The sequence below is a fragment of the Rhinolophus ferrumequinum genome, chromosome 3, assembly GCF_004115265.2.
Source record: "Rhinolophus ferrumequinum isolate MPI-CBG mRhiFer1 chromosome 3, mRhiFer1_v1.p, whole genome shotgun sequence".
NCBI lineage: Eukaryota > Metazoa > Chordata > Mammalia > Chiroptera > Rhinolophidae > Rhinolophus > Rhinolophus ferrumequinum.
The window spans coordinates 45,613,829-45,640,803 of NC_046286.1; the positions used below are offsets into that span (position 1 = coordinate 45,613,829).

The following is a 26,975-nucleotide window of genomic DNA, read 5'->3' on the forward strand; positions in this document are numbered from 1 at the left end:
GAATATATAATTTGACAGTCCAATGGGAAGCAAGGGAATAAAAACAAAATCAACACGCCATATTATAAAACCAGAAATCAGGAAGGGGTCACATGTTTATCTTGTCTTCAGGGAACTGAATTCAATTCAAAACATGTACTTGAGAATAGGCAAAGTGTAAAGCACTTAATTAGGTACTGTGGGGGGTCAAGTTAACAGCTCACTATAATACAAGGCAAAATATAACAAATGTTAATAATAAAGAACTATGGGACTACAAAGGTAGAAAAATTAGTTTGGATTTGGAGAATAAAATTATAATCATTTAGTTTCATTACAGGCATTCCTCATCTTGGATAGCTGAGATAAGACCTTTATTTTTAAACTTTTTAAATATTACCTCAGACTGAGTCATTTTAAAGAAAATACCCAATGGTGAAAAATAGAAGGAATGAGTGGAAAAGCAATACATCATTACCCAGCTTTACCCAACACTGACTATGTTTTAAACAACAGACTGCCAAAAGAGAATCTAAGTAATAGGAGAAAAGGTGAAAAGAAAAAGAGAAGGAAAATTAAAAAAAGCAGAGAAGAAATCTCCATGGTGCTACAACACTAATCAACTGCTACCTCAGGATTCTAGTTCCGAATGACAATACTGCAAATGTGCTTCCATGATCAATATATTTATCAAAATAAGAGCTAAAGCTAGAACCCAGACCCTTAATTTTTAGTGCCAAATTCTTCCCAACATATTATAACAAAATATTCGAAAAGAAAGCATATCTACATTTCATATAAATATTTCAAACTAACAGACCAATATGGAATGAAATTTAAATAAACCAGTTTCCAAATGCCAACTTATTTTACATAGTAGTATTCTTTATCATGATAGCATTGACAGTTTATAAACCTATCATAAATTTTCAGTAAGTTTTACATTGCAGATGTGCAATATATAAGGTATAGAAATGCAACATATATAACGGCAAGTATATGTTCTATATTTGTATGTTATACATATCACAGTTTTTGTTTTTCTCTAAACTATAAAAAAATTTCAAAAAACTACCATATTTCTTGTTAAGGAGGAAATATTTTTTGAAATTATTGTCTTGTATTATGGACTTTTTATGTGCTGCATTTGAAAGAAAGGATATGATGATGAAACATTGATGCATCAGACTGAAAAATTAGATATTTATGGACCATGTCTGATGCTAAAGTTCTAATTGGATAACCCTTTTCCCACCCTTACCCTCATTTTGAAAGGTATATAAATTTAATTTGGTAGAACTGGCATGGTCTGTTGGACTGAGCACAAGATGGAGGTAAAAAAAAAAATATTTAGAGTTCCAATCTTGGTGTATTGTTCCAGTTCTAACCTCAATTCACTGAATGCTCTTGGACAAGTCATAAACTAAATGATGTTTTTCAATTTCCTCATCTGTAAAATGGAGATAACTGTCCTAACTCATGAAGAAACTTACGTAACTACCGGGTAAAAAGACTGTGAAAATAGAAAATGATGAAAATGTGCAGTCCAATTAAAATTTAAACTTTTTAAAAAGTACTTTTAAAAATCTGAACTGAATACTCTAATAGCATTTGTTGAAAGCCACCTGACTCATCTGAACATTCATCTTTCAAAGGGTGAAGGAGCCTTAAAATAAGTGACAACTTATAATTTAGAACAGATACTTTGACCAGTTCACAAGTTCCAGAGGTGATCTGTGGTTTTGTAATAAAAGAACAGGCTCATTTAACAATCTATAGCACAACAATTAAAAGATAAATGATTATTTAAAATAATTTCCAGTTAACAATGGAAATTATAGGAAAAGACTGAAGTTATTGTTCAATATAATACATTTTATCTTTCCTCTCCTAAATCACAAATTATGTTACTATGAAAAGTACATAAATTGATATATTTGAATACTAACTTGGTAGAAATGCTGCAGGTATTTAGTTCATTTGCATCTTTCTTTTCTCAATTCACAAATATCTTAGATTGAGACAAACAACTTTCCTCAAACAATACACATTACTTTTGATTCAATTCAATAAGTAATTAGTGAACAACTACAGTGTCAGTGGTTCTTAAAGGGTTATGTATAATTAAGTTTCGGCAAATTAAATGATACATTCCTGGGACTTCTTCCAGAAGATGCAGCAGACAAACTTTTCTCTATTTCTCCCACTCAGTACAACTAAAAACCAAGGACATTATATGTAAAACAAACAAGTCTCTAAAAGGTAGAGAGAAGAAGGCAGTCCAAATAGGGAGCTCAGAACCCAGGGAACACATGGTAATGAATAGCCTGGGTTTTCTTTTTGATTCATATATTTCAGACTCAGTACTAGGACTAGAGAGGTCAGCAAGCCATAAACGGCAATAGGAGGTGACCAAAAAAAAATAAAGTAAAATAAAAAATAATAATAATCCAAGAAAAGCCTACTCTCTCTATCCAAGAAACAGGCAACCTTGCAAGACAGAACTTTTAAATACTACTCTACTCTAGTGAAACATGACATAAAAAACTGTCCATGCCGAGCCCTAACAGCAAAAGCCAACTGGGGAGCTTAGACTTCCATTGTCATCAGACTGTAACAAGGAGCCCCAACTCCTAGCCAGGATATGAACAGAGAAAGCTGAGTGGTGAGCCAAGGAATATGAGACAACCCCAACCATAATATCAGTGAAAACCGTGATAAGAATCTAGACCTCCACCGCCACCCTGCTGTAAAGAGGCACACCTCCATCTCTCATTGGGGTGGTCTAGGAGAAGCAGGACTTTCACCATGATGCAGTGATGAGAAGAAGGCTATCTCTTTCAACATAGTGTCAGTGGAGGCCACGTAGCGATTCTGAACTTACACCCAGGCCCAGCAGGAACAAGGGGCACTCTCCATTCCCCCCTACTACCCACGTTCAACAGAGGAAATGTGGGAAACCTAGACTTCCAATCCCTCCTGGCAGTAACAGGGCAGCACTTCTTTTCTCCTGCTGGACAGGTGTCAGGCGACGCCTGCTAAAACGGGAAGCCTAATAAGACAACATCTAGAGTCTATAATGTCCAACACGTCCAGCTTTCGGAGGGAAAAAAAATCATTAGTTATGCTGAGAATTGAGGAAATCTCAACTTCAATAAAACATAATATATTCATACTTACTTTTACTTAGTTTATAGATATCCTTTCATTTTTGAATGATTTTTAAGTGAGAGAATTTTCCAAAATTAGTGACATACACCAAACCATAGATCCCAGGAATACCAGAGAACACGAAACAGAATAAATACTAAAAATTTTGTACCTACACACATCATACTTAAACTACAGAAAACCAAAGACAAACAGAAAATCTTGAAGAAAGCAAGAAGGGGGGAACAACACCTTACCTACAAAGGAATAAGGATAAAAATACATCAGACGTCTTATCAGAAACCATGCAGGCAAGATTAAAGTGGAGTGAAATATAAAGTGTTAAGAGAAAAAAAAATCCATCAACCTAGAATTCTTTATCCAGCAAAATTATCCTTCAAATGAAAGACGAATAAAGATTTTCTCAGGCAAAAAAACAAAAAACAAACAAATGAAAAACCCCACTAATGAAATTTGTTGCCAGAAGACCTGCCCTACAGGAAGTGTTAAAAAGAAGTTTGTTCCTAACAGAGAAAAATAACTATACAGGTCAGAAACTCAAATCTACATGAAAAAAGGAAGAGTGTCAGAGAAGTAATGAATTGAGGTAAAATAATTTTTTTAACTTTTCTTATTCTTAATTTATCTAATAAATAATTGTTAGTTCAAAGTAATAATACTCATAATGTATTGGGTGATTATAGCATATGAGTAAGTAAAATGAATGACAGCAATGCTATAAGGGGTGGGAAGGAGGAACTGGGAATACTCTGTGAGTGAGGGATGTATATGGGAACTCCGTACTATCAGCTCAATTTTTCTGTAAACCTAAAACAGTTCTAAAAACTAAAGTCTAACACACACACACACACACACACACACACACCATACAAGGAAAACCCGGCACATTGGAAGCATTCACTAAATAAATGATACTATTATTAACAAACTGATAAAAGACAAAAAGTAAAGCAAAATTATGGAAACAAAAGCTTTTGTAAGGAGTTTTTTAAGTTAGAGGATCCCTCATGTTTGGTCAATACCCAACAATTCACAGTTGAAATACTTCTAGCTGGATGTGAAGTGAGCAAGATGGAAAATAAAGAGCAAAGGGAGGAAGCAAAACCAAGAGATAACAGGAAAGACATTTAATAATATCATTAAAGAAATACCTTTTAACAAAGAAAAACACCTCTGGAAAAATAAATAGAAAAAAAAGATATCTTACAACTTCTAAGATACAATAACCTTCCAATATCTGTCTATACACTATAAAAATAGTCAGAAAATATGAAATTTTAATTATAACTTCACTTGGTTATATCCCTGTCATTGTTGGATAAATATTTTAACATTTTCCTATCCATAGGGCACAACATTTGCTCATTCAGTATGGCACAAATGAAGTACAAAGGTAGGATCAATAAAGCAGCTGGCAAAAATGACAGTATAGATCTATTAAATGCCGAGGAGAAAGCTGGAATTTATGAGCAGGTGAGCCATGAAAGGACAAGCACCACAGGAAAGGGCAAAGTGTCAGGTTCACCTATTCAAAAATAAGAAGTCTTAGTGATTTAAAAAAATAAATAAATCAATGGTCCTTAATGACAATTTGAAAAACTGAAGACAAAGTTTATATTTGTGTGTGAAAATAGAAAGTAATTAAGCAGAGGAGAGTTTTTGCTTTTAGGAACTATTTTCTATCATGCAACAAAACGTTTTTTTTTAATCGCAACTCATATAGAACAGATTGAAAAGGCTTTAAAATGTTAAAAATGTTTACGATTCTGCCAGTTCAAATTTCACACTTTAGAATTAGGAAATATTTCCCCCATGCAACTGCTACGTTAAAAAAAAAAAAAAGTTTTAAATTATGTCCTGCCTAACACATGCTCTATGTATCTAAGCTAGCACTGTTTAATTTTATAATAAAACCCAAGCAAATCCAAAATTTGAATTGGTATATGAAGGGCCTATTAAAATGTATCCTTTAGATATATGAAATAGCTGATATTCTTTTAAAGAATATCAACAAAATATGTAAAAAGTTATAAAGTATTTCTCATAGCCAAGTGGATCATTTCCCTCAATCTTTTAAGCTGATAATATTTAATTTTTATAAACAAAATGATTACATAATTGTTAGGACATATATTTATTTATACATTAATGCCACCGTACAGGAAACAATAAAATGAATTCATCAATTAATTACCCCCAATCTGCAGACACCCAGGTATCATCCTACTCTTCTTCCAGGAAACCAAATTTATGCTGAAATCCCAATGTTTCTTTTCCAGAAGCAAGAAGAGAAAGATAATGGAGAAGAAAATAAAGAAATTCTGAGAGACAAGTAAGAAGGCATGTTCAGGAAAAAGCAAGAGAGCCACTCTGGAGTTTAGACCTGCTCACAAACAGAAGAGCTGAATTAAAGGCTATTAAAAGATGAAATAGAACACTGCTCTACTTCGTCAGCCCTCGCTCCCCTACACTTACTGACACCAAAAGATGTGACTTCGCAGTCCAAAAACCATTACATAGGTTCCTCAGCAGTTATGTGGTCAAGAACAAATTTCTAAAAGATCTAATTGAAGAGTAATTAGACATAAGAAATTAATATTGGGTGTGGGTGAGTAAAGACTAGGGAGAACTTCTTTTCTTGGCTCCAAACTGTTGCTTTTCCTCTCAGAAACATCTATTAGCTTTATAATTGAAAATAATTATCAATTACTACATTTTGTCCTTCAAGTTGTTATGAGCAGGATCATATAATTTCTTCATATGGATGTAGATCATAAAAATAATCATATAATCTAAACTATTACAAGAAAGAAGCTGAAACAATCATATATACTCATCAACCAATGATAAAAAGCTTTTACTAAATGCCTTTTAATTTATGGCATGATGAAAATGCAACATAAAAACAAGAAGTCTGCATTCTACCAGCATACGGTGTAAACAAAAAGTGCTGATTAAGACAAGACATATACAAATAACATGTGTTAGATACGGCGGAAAGTTGACATTTTATTTTCCAAAAGGGAAGGAGTGTCAAAAACTCACGGAGAGAGATCAGATCACTGAGAGGAAGTGACTCCATTTAAAAGTTCACCAATTCTATTTAAATATTTTAAATATGCAATGGAAAAGCATTTCTTTTAAAGACTTTTTAAAAAGACCTAAAATTGCTAGCTTTTATATCATATCTGTTTTGAAAATTAGTTGAAGTTTAAGCATTAATATATTTACATGACTAGTTAGTTAACATATTAGGATAGCTTTCCAAAGCATCATCACCATCAATAATGTGTGTTTCCTTTGTCTTTCCTATCTTTCACCTGGAAGTTAACGTTTTCAATACATTGGGGAAAAAACTCACAAATTACTAGTGGAAACATGAGGGGGACACCAGATGATCTGACTGTGATAAAGAGTACTGTAGTTAAGTGACCCAGATCTACTGACAAGGCTCGGAGTTAAGTCCCAGATATGAGAAAATTTACCATCAAGCACCAGAAGAATTCCAAGACTGCAATAGCTAACAACTAAAGTTTGGTAGCATTTATATTTAAAACTTACGTGTCAATTTTTCAAACTTTTTAAAGAATGCTGATTTAGTAGTGATTAGATATGAATTTTCTAGCATTACAGTTCTAGATACATGGAATGTTATCTCTATTTTTTCCATTTACATGCCAGGCAAATGAAGAGGCAGCTTGCTGAGTTACAGCTTAAGGCATCACCTTTCATTTGGAGAAAAATACATAGAACACATAAGCGATGTCTAAGGGGAAATAATCAGGCATTAGGACACATGAGGGGATGCTAAAGTTCGCAAAGCTGGACCAACAATTGTAACTTGAAATGGTAACAAACTCGTAAGAAATTTACATTAATCATTTTTATATTTAAAAGCAAGTGCACAAGAGGGCAGTGTAGATTCTTTATTCAAACAAAATACTGTGTTGTTCATGGAGCAGTTTGAACATCACGAGAGTAACAGAAAGAAAAGTTTTTGAGTATGACAAAAATTTGAATACTGACTCCTGTATTTCACAGTATGTGATTTCAGGCAAGTTACTACACCACTTTAAACTAGTTTACTTATTTTGAATGAACATAGCAACACCTACTTTACAGGCTTATTGTGATGAATTGAAATAACAATATAAGCTTCTTAGTACAAAGCGTAGAAACATATTAAACACTTTCTTAGTACCCTATGCCTTTTTCCCTAAAGAATTAAAAATACCATATCTAAGCAACATTCTAACACTGAATTTTTATTTGCATTTGCATTTGTCACCATACAATAAATTTTATTGTTAAATAAACTTTGTTAAGTTCATCATCTCCAGAACATATAACTTAGTACAAGGAAATAAAATAGCATTGTAAACAACCAGTAACTGTTTGTTCTAAAATAGTTGATAAGAATAGGATCATTCTTACCACTCTCTTTATAAATACAGAAGAGGGAGAGAAAAACTGATCATTACACTGGCTCTTTTTCCCAGGAGAATCTTATTTCTGTTAATAAATATAAATAGCTCTTTATGTTATGATATGAGATTAACAAGAATTTCATAAGACAAGAATTTCAATGTGTTGTAATTGCAACTAATAATCAAACATGGTGAGTAATTTGGGAGAAAATTATTTAAATCTCAAGATTGTAATAATCTGTTATAACAGGGCAATACTTTGAAAAGGATGGTTTTATTTACTAAAATGAGATAAACCTACAGAATTTAGGAAGTTAACAAAACAGCTTTCATTTTCTTTATAAGATGCTTAATATAAATAATAAGCTAAGAAATTTATCAAATTATGAATATTTTGGTTGCAAATAAAACATTATTTCTATGTATATGTAGTTCCCAGTCTATTTAGAGATTAAGACAAAAAATTTCTGGAAATAGAAAATTACCATTAGAACACTGCAGTAATAATGGTTGCAGGCAGGATCTACCAATGGAAGCTAAAACTAATGAATGAAAGTTTGAGAAGAAACAAGAGTATTTGCATAGACTAAAAGCATCTTCCCCAAGAATTTATTAATTACAAAAAGGAAAGCACCAACTTTACAGAGAAGAAATCCAGCAGACACCACCTTAACCAAGTGATCAAAGAGCATCACCAGTACCATGGCATTTCGGTATCATCTACTCTGATGTGATGCAGAGAAGCGCCTATCGTGTCTGTACTATTGAAAATAATGCATAACCTCAACCTAATCACTAGAAAATACTGGACAACCCCAAATTTAGGTACCATGTTGGGTGTCCCCAAGAACACCTTCAGGCTCAATCATTCGCTAGGAGGAATCACAGGACTCAGTTGTTATAGTCATGGTTATGGTTTATTACAGCAAAAGGAAGCAGAGTAAAATCAGCAAAGGGAAGAGACACATGGGGCCAAGTCCAGAAAAAACCAGGCACAAGACGAGTGAACGGTGTATGGGGCCTCTGCCTCTGCACTATTTTTGCAAATTTTCTCTAAGTTTAAAATTATTTCAAACTAAAAAGTTAATTTTTTCTTCCTAATTTTGAATCTGAATTTCACAGATTTAGAAGAATATTTTGTTACGGAAAATTTCAAACACATTGAAAAGTACAAAAAAGGAGTACACCACAATGAATGTCATGTAAACCTAGTTGCGACAAACATCAACTCCCGGTGAATCTTGTTTCATTTATTATCCCCACATGCTCACTCACACCTTCAAATTATTTTGAAGAAAAGTCCAGATATGATACAGTTTCACCCACATATATTTCAGTATGTATTTGTATAACTCTTGTTTTTATTTCTAACTCTGTTGTTTTAAATTATAACTAGAATACCCTTATCCCATCTAAAAAAGCCAATTGTCCTATCATTACATATCTAGTTTGTGTTTGAACTTTTCCTATTGTCTAATTTTTTTTTTTCAACAGAAGCAGAATCCAAAGAAAGCACCTACATTTCAACTGATTAATAAATCACTGAAGCCTCTTTTGGTTCTCACCTTGTCCCCTGCCTTTGCCATTTTGTCTTTTAAAGAAACCAAGTCTATTGTGTAGAGTACCTTACAGTCTGGATTTTGTTTTTTTCTATCACCACAGTGTAGTTTTACATGCTCCTCTATTCCACTGTACTTCTTGAAAACAGCTCGTTAGAGCTAGTTGCTTAATGAGGTTCATATAAGCTCATTTATTTATTTTGGCATAACTACTTCATAGGAGGTCTTGCACTCCCACCAGGAAGCACACAATGTCTCTTATCGCTTTCTGTGATGTTAATGCTAAAGCATTTCATTTTCTCTTTTGCTGATGATCACTGCCTGGATCAGAACTATCCAGGATAGCAGTCACTAGCCAAAGATGACTACTGGGCACCTGAAATGTTGCTAATCCAACATTTGGATTACAGATGTGCTGTAAGTATAAAATAACATATTGAATTTCAAAGACTTAGAACAAAAAAGGAATACGAACCATCTTGTTAATATTTTTTATATCGTTACCATGTTGAAATAGCAATATTTTAGATATACTGAGTTAAATAAAATATAGTATTAAAATTAATTTCATCTCCTTTTTTTACTGTAGTGATTAGAAAAATTTTAATTACATACGTGGACTCACATTATATTTCTATTGGAAAGTGATGGCCTAAATTTATTAGGAGTTGCAAAATGGTGATAGTCTATCATTCTTCATTACTTGACTAAAAAAACAAAAAGCTTGAAAAAGAGAAACATATCATCACTGATTATTTGCTTAACTGAGGTATATTTGTACAGGAAAGACAGAAGAAAAGGCTTGATTCTTTATCAGTTTTCAAAATAATCACTTCGTCTCCTTACATCCTCTAAATATAAGTGGCGGTTATCACCCGTAATTGTGCCAGTTATCAGCTTACTGCCTCCTAGCCCCAAATCCACCCTTCTCATTCTGCTCTGTGATGCAGGATCAGGACCCTGTAACATTTCTCCTTCCCCAGCTGGTGCAGTGTCAGGCTTTGTCAATATGGAGCAGTGAAGGGCCACCCCAAGGCCATAGCATAGGTTCTGGTGTGCTTTTTTCCTGTGGTGCAGCTGTCAGTTGCACACTGTGTGGAAAGCCTGGTGGCACTCACCTCAGAGGCCCAGCAGACCAGGTAGTTTACTGACATCCTGGTAAGTTTCTCCACCACCAAAGAATGGCTTCCAGCAGATTGGCTCTGGTTTTCCCACATTCTACAGCAAAGTTTGTCACCACATTCCTGCTTTCTGTAGTCCAACCGTAGCAGCATGTTGCTACCCTCTCACCCAGTTTTCAGATCTAAGCCAGTACCCAAACCCAAAAACCCTTGATAGAAAGGGAGGCAAGTTCCCTTTAAGAAAAGACCCTGCAGTGTTACAACAATTTTCTACCAAACCCTCCCCAGAGAAGCCTGTGACTTTTTCATACAGCAACTGTGCCATGGAGAAAAATAAATATTCCGACCTTTCCGAGATTACTACACACTGACTCTGGGGAACTGATGCTAATTCTTGGAGACACAAAACACTATGGCCCACAAGTCAAAGGGAGGACTTAACGAGGTCAAGTGACAGGTGAAGTCTTAGCACAAGTGTGACTCACAGTGAACCCAGTTAGTCCACAGACTCACCTTGCATTATTTCTCTTGTTCCTGAATACATAATTGGAATAGACATACCTGGCATCTGGCAGAATCTCCACAGGCACTCTCTTACCCTTGTGCTAAGGGTCATTATAACAGAAAAGGGTAAGTAGAGGCTCCTGGCACTTCCCCTGCATAACAAGACAGTAACCCCAGAAATAATACTGTATCCTTGGGGGCACTAAAGAGATTAGTGTTACCATTAAAACTTGAAAAAGGCAGGAATAGTAATATCTATCACATTCTCATTTAACTCACCAGTTTGACATGTGCATGTATCAGATGGGCCTTGGAGAATGACTGTGGACTACTGTAATCAGGTGGTGCCTCCAATTGCAGCTGTTTTTCCAGCTATCTACTGGAGCATATCAGCACAGCCTTTGATTCTGGTAAGCAATTCTTAACCTGGTTAATGTCTTTTTCTCCTACCAACCTATAAGGAACTACAGAAGCAGTTTGTTTACCAGATAGAGTTAACAGTATATCTTCACAGGGCTTTCTCAGCGTACTTCCATTCTCCTTCTCTCTGACATACTGTAGAACCAAAAGATCCCAGGTATTCTTTCATCAGGATACTCCTAATGATTTTTGCTTGCTTTTTATCCTTCCAAATAAACTATATAATCAACTCATGTCACCCCGGGGTAGGAGGGAATTAATGGTATTTTTATTGAAATTGGGTTAGATTTATAAATTAGCTCAGGCAGAATTGACATTCTTATGTTGAATTTTTCTATCCAAGAACACGTTCTCTCTTTCCAAATGTTTAACTCTATTTGGGGGACTTTCAAAGGTGTTTGATAGTTTTCCTCATACCATGTTTCCCTAAAAATAAGACTTAACCGGACAATCAGCTCTAATGCGTCTTTTGGAGCAAAAATTAATATAAGACCTGGTCTTATTTTCCTGTAATATAAGACCAGGTGTGATGTGATGTGATATGATTGATGTGATGTGATGTGATGTGATATAAGACCAAGTCTTATATTAATTTTTGCTCCAAAAGACACATTAGAGCTGATTGTTCGGCTAGGTCTTATTTTCGGGATGTGAGAGATACAAAGATTCATTTATTCATTGAAAAGATATTTACTGTGTTACCAATGTACAGAATGGTAGGTCTGAGGGAAAAAAGAACAAGAGCTTATTCTTCCAAGGAGCATAGGACAAGATAAAAGAAAAAACATTCAGTCCATTCTTGTTACTCACAGTAGTTATGTTCTGCCAACTTAGGAATACTAAATTAGTGAATACTGAAGCATTGCTCCTAGGGGAAATATAGCATTAGGTTCCTACCAGCCTCTGATCATAATATTTTTACCAACCAATTACTACATAACCTTGTTTTCTGTGTGTTTCTGTTTAAAGACACTTTATTTAGTACGTATTGTTGATTTACTAATATTGAACTCACAGCCAACAGCACTGTAACTCATGCCTGAATGAAGCTTATTTAACACACGTATTTTCTCCAAAAGGCACATCACAGCTTTCCTGTCCTTGGGAACACTAAGTAGCACTTTAGTACTACACTTGGAGGCCATTTACACAGCAAAACCTCCAACACAAAAGCACAAAAATGTGAAAAACATAGCACATTAGAAAGGACACTTGTATACAGCATGAGAGTTGGGACAAGAAAGCAGAGCACTGCCTTGCTCAACCTCAGCTAGAACATGTACATCAAACGATGCCAATTTTTTGTCAATCTGCTCAGGTCCATGAATGACTGTGAAAACACTGCAAGTACTCTTTTTGAGGTTACAAATTTTAGTGAGTAGGCGAACTGCAAATCTGCAAATAATAAAAATAAACTGTATGTAGTCAATCATAAAACTTTAGAAAAGAAAGTTACTTTAGAATGATCTTTCCAATGTCCTCATTTTTCAGATAAGAAAAGTTAAGGTTGAAAGGGTTACATGATATAGGCAAGGTAGGCAACTATATATAAAGATTGCCAAACCAAAAAACATATGGCACTTAGTGGAGAATAAAGAATATTGGAATAGCTTAACTGACTTCTTTGCAGTAAACTAAAGCCTTATTAGGTTATCATAACCATGGTACATTTCATTATGTGGCTAGTCTTACCTTCCACCATTCCCCTTTCTTTACATACTAGAAGGACTGCTGTTTCTCTGATCAGATAGGGAAACACAGGACTTTCTTCGTTCTCCCCAGTATATAGCCAGTATCAGATTAAAGAATGCTACACCTTTCTGGCAACCTATATTCTTAGGGAGTAGGGAAGGCATAGGAAAGAGAATATGTCAGGGGAGAGACAGAAGTGAATATAGTGGTGAGTACTCTTCCTTCTCCTCAGAGGAAATCCACAAAGTTGTATGTATCCAGGAGGACAAAAGTCCCCAACAAGGAAAACCACTTTAGTCTACTCTTTCCAATCAGCAGCCCAGCAGAAAGTCTAGGAATTGACCTCCCATGAAACTTCAGCTTGACCTTGTCAAAGTTAAGATATGGGACAATAACTAGTGAATTTAAATATAGGTTCTGGTACCAGGTTCAAAATTCTATTATTGTTAGAAAACTTACCAGCTAAACATCAAAATTGAATGCTGAGCTTGATAACTTTCTTTTCTAATATATATTTGGACTGACAATAGAAAAAACAATGGAAATAACCAAAGACCACATAGAGGGGAAAAAGAGAAAGAGTTATCTTGATGGACTGGTTGCCCAAAGTGATAGGTAATTATAATTCATTTAAAGACAGTAAATTTAGTAAATTGAAAGGAATCTAGTAAAATATTCATAATTTTCTCACAAGAAAGACAAGAATAATTGGTAACTTGCCAATTTCAGAATTTAAAGCACAACAGATTTTTCAATACTCACAGGTCAATGCAAAATAACTATCCTGGATAGACCTCAGGACACATAAAAATGTGGTACGAAAGACAAATTACATCATACCAGGTCAAAAAAAAACAAGCTGAACAGTAAAAACTTGAATCCAAAGGTCAATCTCAGTTCTCATTAATTCGACATTTGGGCATTATTTGACCAATGTCAGTCACTTCCAATTCCTTAATTTTTCCAACGACTTCTTTGCTGATTCTTCTTTGCCCCAGCCTGTGAATGTGGACAGGCCGGAGAGCTCAATCCTTCATCCTCTTCCTTATCTACGTTTCTTCCTGTGGCTATACCATCCAGTCTCATTGTTTTAAATTCCATCTATAATGTCCAAATATATCTCCAAAATTCTAAACTCACTATACTCATCAGCCACTTGACATATAAAGATGGTTAACTATTACACTATCAAACTCTACATATTCAAAACGGAACTATCAACTTTTCTTCCTAAATCTACTCTTCCCACATTCCTCCCCATTCTCAGATGGCGGCAACTTCATCCTAGTGCTCAGGCAAAAATCCTGTCGGCTCTATACATCAGTTATGGTTTAACCTGGGGAGTAGAACCGTCCAGTGATATGGAATCAGGATTTTATTAGAAGGATAAGACCTTACACTATCGTGGAAGAAGCTAAGGAGGAAAGATCAACAAGGAGATGATTGGAGAATCAGAGAGAAGTCACTAACAAAGTACCATTAAAGAATGCATGTGAAGAAGTCTGTGAAAGCCTGTTGCCTCTGTGTTTGATGGTGGACTTGAAATGGATGACAGCACGGCAGACGGTTGGGAAGAAAATCTGGGTATGAATTGGGGAAACGTGGAATAACCAAGAATAAATGGAGCTCACGAGGACAAACTGAAACCCATGTCTATTTTTTACTGCACCTACACTTGATAATAAAGATGACCTGCAAGAAGAATGCATTTCTCTTTCCTACATAGCTGCACATGCACCTGGCTTGTGACTCAGAGAAGCTAAAGGAGGAAATGGGATTCGGGGAGGGGCCAACTGCTATAGGAACAACTGTTGTCCTATGCCAATGAGCTAAACCAGAAGAGCAATGATAACGTGCACATCAGAAGTGTAGCTGCTGCTACACTTCTGCCTTCCAAGTAGCATATATTTCTAGAGGCCAGCTCTAACCTGATATCTACTAAAATATAATTATAGTTTAGTGAATTTGACAAAAGAAAATCACCACACTATGACTTCAGAGGCTATTCAGATTTTGACCATTTCTCATCCTCACCAATGTTATCGCACTAGTCCTAAGTCACGAGAACTCTTGCCTGGATTCCTGCAATAACCTCTTCCTTGGTTTCCCTGACCATTCTCATGATAGCAGCCAGAGGGATCTTATAAAATATAAGTCAAATCGTGTCAATTTTCATCCCCAAACCTTGCAATACCTCCTACTTCCCTCAAATTAAAAGCTAAAGTCCATAAAGTGAAATAATGCAGGGCATATAACCAGCAAAAGAACAAACTTTCAAATTGAGGAGGGAGAAAAACAAAACAAACGAGAAAAAAGTCTATCTAAATGAAAGGCAAGAAAGAAGAGGAAAATAAATACAGAAAAGATGGGACAAATGAAATAAGATGGTAAAAAAAATTTCATATAGACGACTAATTAAAATACCTGTAAATAAACAAAATACTCCACTTGAAAGATACTGTTAAAGTATAACCAAAAAATAATAAATCCAGCTTAAAATGCTGTTTACAAGAGATAAATCTAAAATATAAGAAAAGAGATTGAAGTTAGAGGATAAAACAATATATATCAGTGTATTTGTTTCCTAGGGCTTCTGTAACAAAGTATGTACTACAAACCGGGTGGCTTAAAACAACAAAAATTTATTGCCTCACAGTTCTGGAGGTTAGAAGTCTGAAATCAAGATGTTGACAGGGTCACGCTCCCTCTGAAACCTGTAGGACAGAATCGTTTCTTGCCTCGTTCTAGCTTCAGGGGTTTGCCGGCAATCCTTGGCACTCTTTTGGCTTATAGCTGCAGCAGTTCAATCTCTGCCTCCATCATCCATGGCATTCTCTCCTCATGTATCTCTGTATCTCTTCCTCTTATTATATCTCATTTCGTGACACCAGCCATACTGGACCAAGGGCCCACCCTACTCCAGTCTGTCCTCATCTATAACCTACACCTTAATTACACCTACAAAGACTTTATTTCCAAACAGTGTCACAAGCACAGGTACCAGAGTAGTCAACATACCTCTTTGAAGGGCACAATTCAACCTACTACCCCATGCAAACACTAACTAAAAGGGAGGCAAGGGGAGCTGGCAGATTTCCCAATAATGTCTACCAGTGCCAAACAATGTACTAGGTAAGAACAAGGGTAGCCCAGTAGGACCTATTGCAATAGTCCAGTAATATAATGCTACTTTGAACTAAGATCATGTCTATGGAACAGGGGACTGTCAACAGATTTAAGCCATCTCTAGGAAATAAAACTGACAGGACTTCCCTGGATAACCAGGTAAGGGTGACAAAAGGGACTTACAGGTTTCTGGCTTGTGAAACTGGTTGGAATACGTTGGCAAACTCTATCTTCAAGCCAGAGTTACTTTCTAAAACATAGATAATATCAATTCTTTCTATAATCTTTACTAATTCCCCAAGATCGGTCCTAATGCTTTACTTTGGCTTTACTCTTGCTATTGTTTCCTCGTGGTCTATCACAATCTCGTCTTGGCCTACTTTATTCAAGCTCCATCTCTATAGACTCTGGTTAGTCAATACATATTCCATGTGATTTCGTAACTTCTTTCAGTGATACTTGATGTCTTAAATGTCATGCCTATATATTTACAACCTTCTAGTCAAATGAACCATCTTTTCTGGAACCTTATTTGTGCTATTATGAAAATTAAAATATTTGTATATGAAATGTAAGATGTCTAGGCTCCTGTAGTACTTTATTAACACTGATAGAACAGCATTTGCCACACTGATGTTTATCTAATCTGTCTCCTCCCTCATGCTACTCACACCTTCACACTGGGGCTTATCTATCTTTTTATTCCGAGCACCTACCATCATAGTTCGCACATAATGGTTTTCAATCAATGCTTACTGAATAGCAATTAATCAGTTTTAACTAGCAATGCTATTTACTATGCTGAAAATCTAAAAGCAAATGGAAGTAGGATAGTGGTTTTTTTTAATAAACTAGACTCTGAAAAAGATGAATAAAGGTCTTTGTTTCTTAGTAATGAATTCATGTAATTTACAGTTAATTTATTCTAAAATCCCTTGAGTGTAATACGATCTACTTTCTAAAATAAACCCATATCTAAGTGGCTAAGCAATTTTCAAATCTAAATAATACATACTCCGGCTCTACTTATAAAAATTAAAAGATCACCCAAAAGAGGTAAATTTGATATCCGAGGAACTCATGTAAATGTATAATGCTCAGTAAAAATATTCTTGATACTAATATATTAACTTACATGTAATTTAGACAGTCAATTTTCAAATAATTCAATGAGAATAAAAATGTACTTTTCATAAAAGCTGCATAATCTAGACTTCTTTTGATGACTGAAAACATGATACCTGCAATAGCTTCTGTTTATCAATATAAACACGAAATATCTTTGGAAGATATAGAAAACTTCCAGCTGACAGAGGTTTCTAATCAAAAGCATATTAAGGTGGTAATTTATTATAATACAATTGTTAAATCTATAGGTTTACATTGAACAATACTAGTAGAGTATATGAATATTTAGAAAAATCTAAAGCTTAAGTGCTATTACACTGGGAAATGCATTTCCTATAATTAAGTATAATTTTTTAAAACAAAGTTCATTAATAACAGGTGCCAATATAATAAAATTCAATATTAAAAACAGCCAGTAGCACCACCACTCTATGTAGCTCTGCAGAAATCTTGGATCATAACAGTTCCTACTATCCCATTATTCAACACTTGGAAGTCCAGTTTGCTAAGATAGTTTTCTTACGTACACAAAGAACAAAATGAGCTGCTTCCATACCCTCCCCCCATATTCCTTCCCCTGAGATTCAAAGCTTAAAATGAGTTCCATTTTCCAGAGATAAAAGGACTGCATTAACAATGACATGCCCTAGCTTTCTTCTTTTTACAATAAATTACCATATTTATATTTTGAAGCTGTCATACGCTAGAGGATATTAAATATCCTCCTGTCATAATTAACTCTTTAAACCAAATTAAATGGCTTGGTTCAAAACCGACTGTGAAAGTTTAAAGAATATAATCTTATTACTAATTATTTTGCAATTATTTTAATAATCAGAGCTATTTAATTTATTCCATAATTGATTTTAATTGAGAAATGCACAGTAACTCAAATCTTTCCTCCTTTTACCCTTAAGATATAAACAAGAATTTGAACTTGAAGTGTTTAGCAATAAATACATAGTGTAACTTCGTAAGTACCTCAGGCCAAATCCTAATACAACAAACTGTAACAAATTGCTAATTTTTAAAATTTCACCCATAATTATATAAGCCATTCAACTACAAGGTGTTTCATTTTACTAAAGCTTAGTAATATTTTTATTAAAAACACAACTGTTTCTGCAGTAGACAAATGCAATGCCATGGAAAATAACTCTCCTTTATGTATACAATACAAACTCAGAGAACTATATTATTAGGAGTAAATGGATATTCTCTACTTTTCAAGAACAAGTTAAAGATTTCTGATGTCCTAAAAACAATAATAAAGATTCTAACAGCAAAAAAAGTGTTTTAAACTGTCTAAAGAAAAAATTTCTTAGGAAAAAAGTAAATAAAAATAATAGCATTAGTATTTCAAATTAACTTTTAGGATTTTAATAAAAACACAAATCCATGACAGCTGTTGTAACATAACCTTTTAATTCCCCCTAACATTCAGGTAATGCATTTTTAAAATTTTTGTTTGCAAATTAAACCATATAGAAAGATTTCTGGTTATGAAAAAATACTAAATAAACATACTCCTCAAAAACAGTATGTGAAAATATACTTGAACTGAGAGAAAACTTCTGAAAAAAAAAAAAAAGAATATCAAGGTATGAAATGACTATCAAGGAGCACCAGATAAACAGTTAAAATAGTGATGAGTTTAAATTATTACTTAAAATCTGATTATATAATTAAAATATAAATTCCAACAAACTTTTTGAAAAATATATAAAGAAACAATAAAAACACAATGCACATGATTTATATCCAAAGTCATAAATCATACTCACAAAGCAAAGGAAGCAGGCAAGTAACTGAAGAACTTACTGAGCTTCTTGTCTTACACATGGGAGTCTCAAGAGAAAGAGTTTTACTCTCGGATCAGATCTTTAGGAGAATATGGATTTAAAAGGCCTTTGACAAACTTAAGGTGATTACAAATAGAAGTTAAAAAAGAACTACAGTATTAGACCATAAGGAAAATCTCTATTCCTTGAGTTATGGACTGAAAGTTTTGTGTTCCCTCAAAATTCTTACGTTGAAATCTAATCCCCAGTGTGGTGATATTTTGAGGTAGGCTTTTGGGAGGTAATCAAGTAGAATCCTCATGAATAAGTTTAATGCCCTTATAAGAAGAGGCCAGAAAGGTACCTTTCTCGTTTTCTACCATGTAAGGATATTGAGTAGTGAGCAACTCAGAAGAAGGCCCTTTACCAGAACCCCACCCTGCCGGCACCCTGATCTCAGACGTCCAGCTTCCAGGCCATGAGAAACAAATGTTATTTAAGCCACCCAGTTTATGGTATTCTGTTATAGCAGTCTGAGCTGACTTCCAGGGATGCTGGAGGTGGGGAAGAGGGTTAATTCAGGAACATTTTGGTGATCATAATTTATAAAACAAGCAATTCTTTGTAACGGGTGTAAATGTCTAACTATTACATTGTTTTGAACACCTTAAACTAAAAAACAAAAAAAAACCCAAGAAATTAAATAAAAAAATACAAAAATAAATAATGAAAGTTTAAAAAAAAAACAGAAGAGAAAGACTACTTGAAAATTAAAAAGATTAAAAATCCTAGGAAGATGATGATTTAAACATGTGTGACTCTTCATATCCAACTCCAACTTATCAGCCCTTAAGCCAAGTGTCTTCTGGGTAAAAGTCAGGGCTTTCCGACAAGACAAGTGATTGGTGGCTTCTCCACCATAGGCTGGGGAGGAGCCCCAAGACTGAAAATTAGCAAATCATGAGAAAAGCATATACCACAGAAACTTGAAAATCCTACAGATAAGGTGAACATTGGCCCCAGGCTACGCGCTTGACCTTCCTGGCCTGCTGGGAACTACGGCTGAAAATGTCTGAGGCTTAAGGTGGGAGAATGTAGAGTCAGGAGGTTTCCCCCAGTTGTTTAGTGCGGGGAACTGGAAGCCTCTACCTAACTGATGCACTGGAATAAAGAACACATATATTTTCTTCCTGTGTGGACGCAATGGCACCATTTACAGCATTCCAAAAACCAGGCTTGAGCCTCAGTGAGCCAATAAAGAAAAATAAGAGCAAGGTAACCCAAAAAGGATAGAAAAAGAATCAAACTGATGCTAGATTTCTCATCTTTAACACTGGAGCCAAAAGACAATAAAAAAGAAAGAAAACAACTGCACCTCAAGAACTCTATACTCAGGTAAGACATATTAACCTGTCAGGAAAAAGAAAGATACCTGCAAGAACTCAGAGTAATAACCTACATAGCTCCATCTGAGAAAAGTACTTAAGCAACTATCCAAAGAACAAATGAATCGGGACAAGAAAGTGAAAATGAAGGAAAGAGAAAGGAAAGAGAAAGGTGGTAGGCAATGAATCTTGGAATATATAAATGCTGTTAAATTTAAATTAGATGACAGATTAAATAACAATATACAATACAAGATGCCCCCAAAATATTCTTGAAATAAAAGGTATATGCATGGATAAAAGAGTAATTCTATACCCATAGCCCTGTAAAAAAACACACTTACTAAAAAAAGACTTGTTTACAGTTCTCTGCATCCCATCCCTCCAGAGAATCTATAGTCAAATACTGTCTTCTCAAGTTACTTGAATTAGTTCTCTCCCCACTACCTTCACTGTGATTCAAAGTAGGAATTTAACCAGTATTTAGTCCATACAATATTCCCCAGAGATATCTACCAGGTAACAAGCTAATCATAACATAAACTCAGGGAAATGGCAAGTAAGAATAACATACATTAATTTAAACAATAACTTACAATGAATAAATATAAAAGTTAAACTCAAAAGAACCAAATGATGAAACAAAGGTGATACCAATCTCTGTTTAGTAAATTAGTAAGTGAAATAAAGTAATTTGACTCCAGTGAGGTCATAAGCAGATGTTTTGAAACCACATGCTCCTTTTCTCCTGCTAGTTACTCATAGCAGGAGTAACTATTGTTACTTTATATTTGATATCATATATTGATTGTGTTATTTATATTTGGTAGATGGCCTGGGAAGATTTTCTGTAGGAAGTTGGGAGGACGAAATGAAAGAGTTACCAGGAATTACTAACCTAATAGATAGCCAGGCAGAGAAACTGAAAGTCAGCTCTAGCTTTTCCTTTCCTCTCCCAGCCCACACTGGAAATAAAACACAACCAAGAATTTGATATGACAACCATTCAAAGGACTGAAACCCAAGGAAGCACTGATCTTAATAACTTGGATGATGAGAATATTTTCAAATAAGATAACCAAAGCAGTTACTATGGGCCATTGCTAAAAGATGAAAACAACCATTGTTATACCCCCAAAATGTGACCCGCTATATGCCAAACAGCTTAGTCACTGAATGTACTACATAATAATGTTGGTTATATTAGTATTTTACCTCCATTTTCACTTATTTAAAATAATTTTTAATGAAATGTAAATAAAAGAGTTAAAGCATTTCATTCCAAAAGAGGTGGGGGGAGGGGGAGATAGAAAAGGCGCTGCTCAGCAAAGAAATAAAGAGCATTGCCCCACACAGTTTATAGCTATATTCGTGCTGACTTAATCTTTTCTTATACAAGAGCACTTTTTCAACATTCTACATATTTTACCACTATAACTTCATTCTTAAAAATAATAACACCTGTTCAAATAAGCATGACAAATAGAATTCATCATTCTCTTTTTTAAATAAATCTGAGCAAAAGAAAAAATACTCTACTCAGCAGAGTAATAGGACTTTTTCATATATTCTGCTTATTTCATCATGCTTACTATCAAGCTGGCATTTCAACGTCAAATGCACAGACCTAAGCAGGTTAAGGCATGAGCCCTTCGATAGCAGGAAAAGGCCAAGTCCCCTTGAAGAAGGACCTTGCGACACTACAACTATATAGTATACACCTGCTGTTGGCAAACTACAGCAGGCCCTGTCTGGCCTGACATCTGTTTCTGTAAGTAAAGTTTTATTGGAATACAGCCACACGCATTCATTTGCATATTATCTATGCCTGCTCTTGCACTAGTTGGCAGAGTTGAGTAGTTGAGACAAAGACTGTATGGCCTGCAAACCCTAAAATATTTATTATCTGGCCTTTATAGAAAAATAAATGTGCTGACCCTTACTGTAAATCGTCCTCCAATTATTCTTTTAAAAACCAGCAGCATTTGCTGGTGACTGCACTGGAAAAAAGAAATACTCAGACCAACCAGAGATTACCAGATACATTAAACAGACACTAATTGCCAGGGACCCATGCCATCATGGTCAGTTAAAAAGAGAGCTTAGGGTGATCAGGTGATACATAGGTTTCTGGCTCACATTTAAATCTAAGTGGGACAGTATGTTCACGGATATAACCTGTGGGTATTTTTCAGTTCCTGAATATATAATTGGAAGAGAAATACTTGGTAACAGGGAGAATTTCCACTTTGGCTCTCTGATCCATGGAGTAAGTGTCATTTTGCTAGGAAAAGCCAAATGAAAGCCTCTGAAACTTGTTCTCCCTGCCAGGGATATAAAGCAAAAGCAATAATGCAACCCTATGCCCAAGAGAGGTACAGAAATTAGTGCCATCATCAAAGACTTAACCATGTCAGAGTGATAAAACCGATCATGAATCCATTTAATTTACCTGTTCAACCTCAGAGGGTGGGTGACCATGAAGAATGATCATGGATTATCATAAATGTAATCAGGCTGTGACACCAATTGCAGCTACTGTTCCAGATGTGCTAGATCTACCGAAGCAAAGCAGATTTCAGTCTCTGAAATCTTAGATACAGCTACAAGTTGGCAAATACTTTTGTCTGTATAACAACTGGAGGTACTATCTGAAGATATCTGCCGTTGCCTGCAGCGACTAATTGTACACTTCCTGGCCATCAACTGTACTGCTCTTGGCCACAGTATAATCCACAGAGATGGTGGTCATTTTTTTCTTAATAGTTAATACGTATTTAGTACTTCTTATGTAACATGCAGTGATCAAAATGTTTATATGCATTATTTCATTAAATTCCCACAAAAGATAGGCACCTCTATTATCCACATCGCACAGCTGTAGAAGCACAAGCAACACAGAGATTAAGTAACCTAAGGAAAGGGTGGTAGAGTTGGAACCGAAATCCAAGTGGTAAAATTTCAGAGCCCCTTTGCTTAAGAGGATCTACTACTCTAGTCTGGTGAATAAAAGAGCTATTTTGTTTGCAGTTACCCATTTGTCAGTTGATGGATATTTGGGTTGTTTTCACCTTCAGCTATTATGAAAAATGTTGCTAAGACGATTCATGTACAAATTTTTCTGTTGACATATGTTTCCATCTCTCTTGGGTATACACTTGAGAGTAGAACTGCTCAGTCATATGGTAAGTCTATCTTTAACATTCTGAGGAACTGCTAGGGCTGAACAATTTACGATCTCAATATCAGTGTTTGAGAGCTTCAATTTCTCCATATCCTTACCACCACTTGTTATTATCTGTCTTTATTTTTTCAGAGACGGTGGTCCTTTTGATATTACACAGGACAAAACACGGAGTCACAATGTGGATCATCATGGACGTAGGGCTGCTGGAAGTGATGAGGAGGAAGAATAAAGTTCTTTAAAAGCCTTAGTAAGACATATGTAAGAGAGGAGACGAGAGATAAAATCCACAAAAATTAAGGGGCCCATTACTGGAGTAAGGTTTCCAGGAGTCCAATGACTTGAGACCTGTCAGATAGCTTCTCCAAGGTGCAAGACAAGTTGCTGTATTTGCAGTATTTACTACTTTATAAGGCGGACAGGACACAATGCTTGACAAGCATTTATTTATAAGTTCAGATCAGAACAAGAGAAGGCTCTGTAACAAGTCCAGGCTGTTGAATAAGCTGTTCTACCACTTGAGCCGTATAACCCAGTATATCAATTATCTGGAGCCTCGAGCAAACCCCAGCAGGAGAATCATATCACAAATCACCAGAGTTTTAGAGCAAACTCATGCCATTTCCTAAAAATCACTATTCTTTGGAGAAATTGATCCTAGCTTGTTATAGGGCCTTGAAAGAGAAGGAAGGCCTAATTATGGGAGACAAGTAACCACGTGACGACCTAAACTGCCCATGATGAAATGGGTGCTATCTGACCCACTAAGCCATAAAGTGCAGGCATAGTAGGAACAAACTAACAGTAAGTAGAAATGCTATATAAGATATTGGGCTTGAATAGGCCCAGAAAACATAGGTAGAAGTATGGCTTTCTTACCTGGGGCATTGCCTTCTTTTCTTCATTCCATATCTAACATCATAGAGGAATTTCTTATAACCAAATGAATGAAGAAGAAAAAACTTAGGTGTAGATTAAAGTTAGTTCCATAATGTCCCAGAACAAACAAGAAATGGGCTGCTGCACCGAAGACATTAGTGATGGGTAATTCTCCCAACTGGCCAAACTCTGAGAAGTACAGTCTGGACTGAGAGCTGGCCAGAAGTACAAACCTACACTGAATGCCAATACCATGTTTCCCCGAAAATAAGACCTAGCCGGACCATGAGCTCCAGTGCATCTTTTGGAGCAAAAATTAATATAAGACCTGGTATATTATATTATATTATATATTATATTATATATTATATTATTATATTATACCAGGTCTTATACTACATTAAAATAAGACCAGGTCTTATATTAATTTTGGCTCCAAAAGACCCATTAGAGCTGACGGTCCGGCTAGGTCTTATTTTCGGGGAAACATGGTAGTTTGAAAGATTGGTAAAGGATATGGAAAGCACAGAGCCGGAAAATGAGTGACAGTGAAGTCTGGGGAAGGTATGTAGAGAAACCTCTCAGAATATGCACATATTAATGAAGAAATGTGCATCCATCACAGAGAAGGCTCTCAATAATCAGGTGGCCAAAATCAATCATTCTGAATGTCAATTCATTTATTTCCTCAGTCATCCCGGAGTTTACTCAATAAGCCCTTGTGAAAAATGGCGATAGTGGCAGGGATAGAGTCTACGTGTGGGCTCAATTCCATGGACTCTTCCTCACCACAGTTGATCTGGCCACAGCTACCATTACGTGCTCAACGTGCCAATAGTCGAGACCAACACTGAGGCCTGATACAGCCTCATTCCCCAGGGGGATTAGCCAGCCACGGACCCCCCGCCAGAGGAAGGATCATTACACTAGGTTGATTGCATATTATAAGTCATTATGCTAGGTGATTAGGTTCTAGATAGTTCTGCTACAGCATTTTGGGCAGACATTTTCACTGTGTAACTTGTTGGTCATAAGACAAATCTAAAAAAGACAAAATTACTGGCTGATAGTGTGATGGGTTTTGAGGGTCCTATTCGATTCCATTTCTCCATTAATGAATCAATCACCTTCAGCAGACTTAAAATGTCCTTAAGTAAGCTGTCAGTTTGGTTTCGTTTCTCCATTGATGAAGTGGTCAATTTAAAGAGTTAAATAGAGGTGGTCTTAAAATAGTTAGCATTTCTTCCAGATGATGATGATTTTTGCCCCAAGAGTTAGTTGATTTTTTTTTTTTTTTTTTGAAATACATTGCATTGGGAGAAGAAAGAGAGGCACTGTGGGGCCTCTTTGAGGGTGCAGAGTTGAATCCACGTTTCTCAGAGAATGAAGACAAGTGCTTAGGTACAACCCACAAAATAAAATCAGTTATTTGCATAGTATTGCTATGAATCTACACACATTTTAAATGTTTTCTAATATTTTGTATTTCTCAATAAACTCTTTAATTTTGTTACTTATTTTTAATGTCCCTCTTTTATTTGTGATTTTATCTTTTTTTTACAATAAAATCGCCTTATGGCCAATTAGTTACACAGGGAAAATGTCTGCAGCAAAGATGCTTGTAACAAAGATGCTACAGTGAAAATACTAGACACGGGTTGAGGTCGATTACACTGACTTCTTCCGTCAGAGGGGGCAGCAATTTATCCTCACTGGATCCCATAAATACTCCGGGTAAAATATTTCTTTTTTCTCTTTAAAGCTCCCATTAGTATCATCTCTGTGGACGTATGGCATGATTTATTCATTACCATTGTTTGCCATAAAGCTTACTTCATAGCAAAACAAGTGGGACAAGGGCTCATGGCTTTGAAATTCACTGGTCTGACCCGCCCACCTAGAAGCAGCTGGCTTAACAGAATGATCAATTGAAAAGTCAGTCACAACTCCATTTGGGAGACCACACCTTAAAAGGATGGTGTTCTTACAGGACATGGTACATGTTTTAAAACTGTGACCAAATATATGGTGTAGTTTCTCCCTTAGCCAAAATACATAAATCAAAGAATTGTTGTCATCTCAATATTATTTCTAAGTATCTACTGACAGCATTTTTGTTTCCCATCCCAGCAGCTTTGGTTTGGAAATTTTGGTTTGCAAATACAAATGCTTCCATATCGAGGGACATAAGAATGGTCCACTGAACCAGAAACTGAATCTGCCAGTTGACCATTTTGTACTCCTCATGTAACTGCACAACAGACAAAAAAGATTACTGGCTAAAGTGACAGATTCAATTACCAAAGAAAAACTGGGTCGTTGCTACACAACCTATTAGGGAGGATTATATCTGGAACCCAGGGTATTCTCTGGGGTGCCTCTTAGTACTTCCATGTCCAACAGTTAAAGTAAATGGAAAACTATAATATAAACAAACAAACAAAAAGGCAAGACCACTGAGGATCAGACCTATCAGGAATAAAAGTTTTGTGTTACCCCACTAAGTGAAATACCTTGACCATCTCAGGTCCTGGTTGAGAACAAAAGAAAAATGAAATGGACAGTGGAAAAAGAAAGCTTCAACTATGGTCTCATGACCAGTGCCAGGACTGCTGATGT

At 35.5% G+C, this 26,975-nt stretch overlaps 1 protein-coding gene and 1 long non-coding RNA gene across 3 annotated transcripts in view; one reads left to right on the plus strand and one right to left on the minus strand.

The window, feature by feature from the left end:
• RNGTT (RNA guanylyltransferase and 5'-phosphatase) overlaps positions 1 to 26,975 on the minus strand; it is a 238,504-nt gene that overhangs the window by 58,307 nt on the left and 153,222 nt on the right. The window lies entirely within an intron of this gene.
• On the plus strand, positions 10,762 to 14,337 carry LOC117020574 (uncharacterized). The gene is made up of 3 exons (XR_004422724.1): positions 10,762 to 10,887; positions 11,044 to 11,171; positions 14,141 to 14,337. It is a non-coding gene; the product is annotated as an uncharacterized LOC117020574 (long non-coding RNA).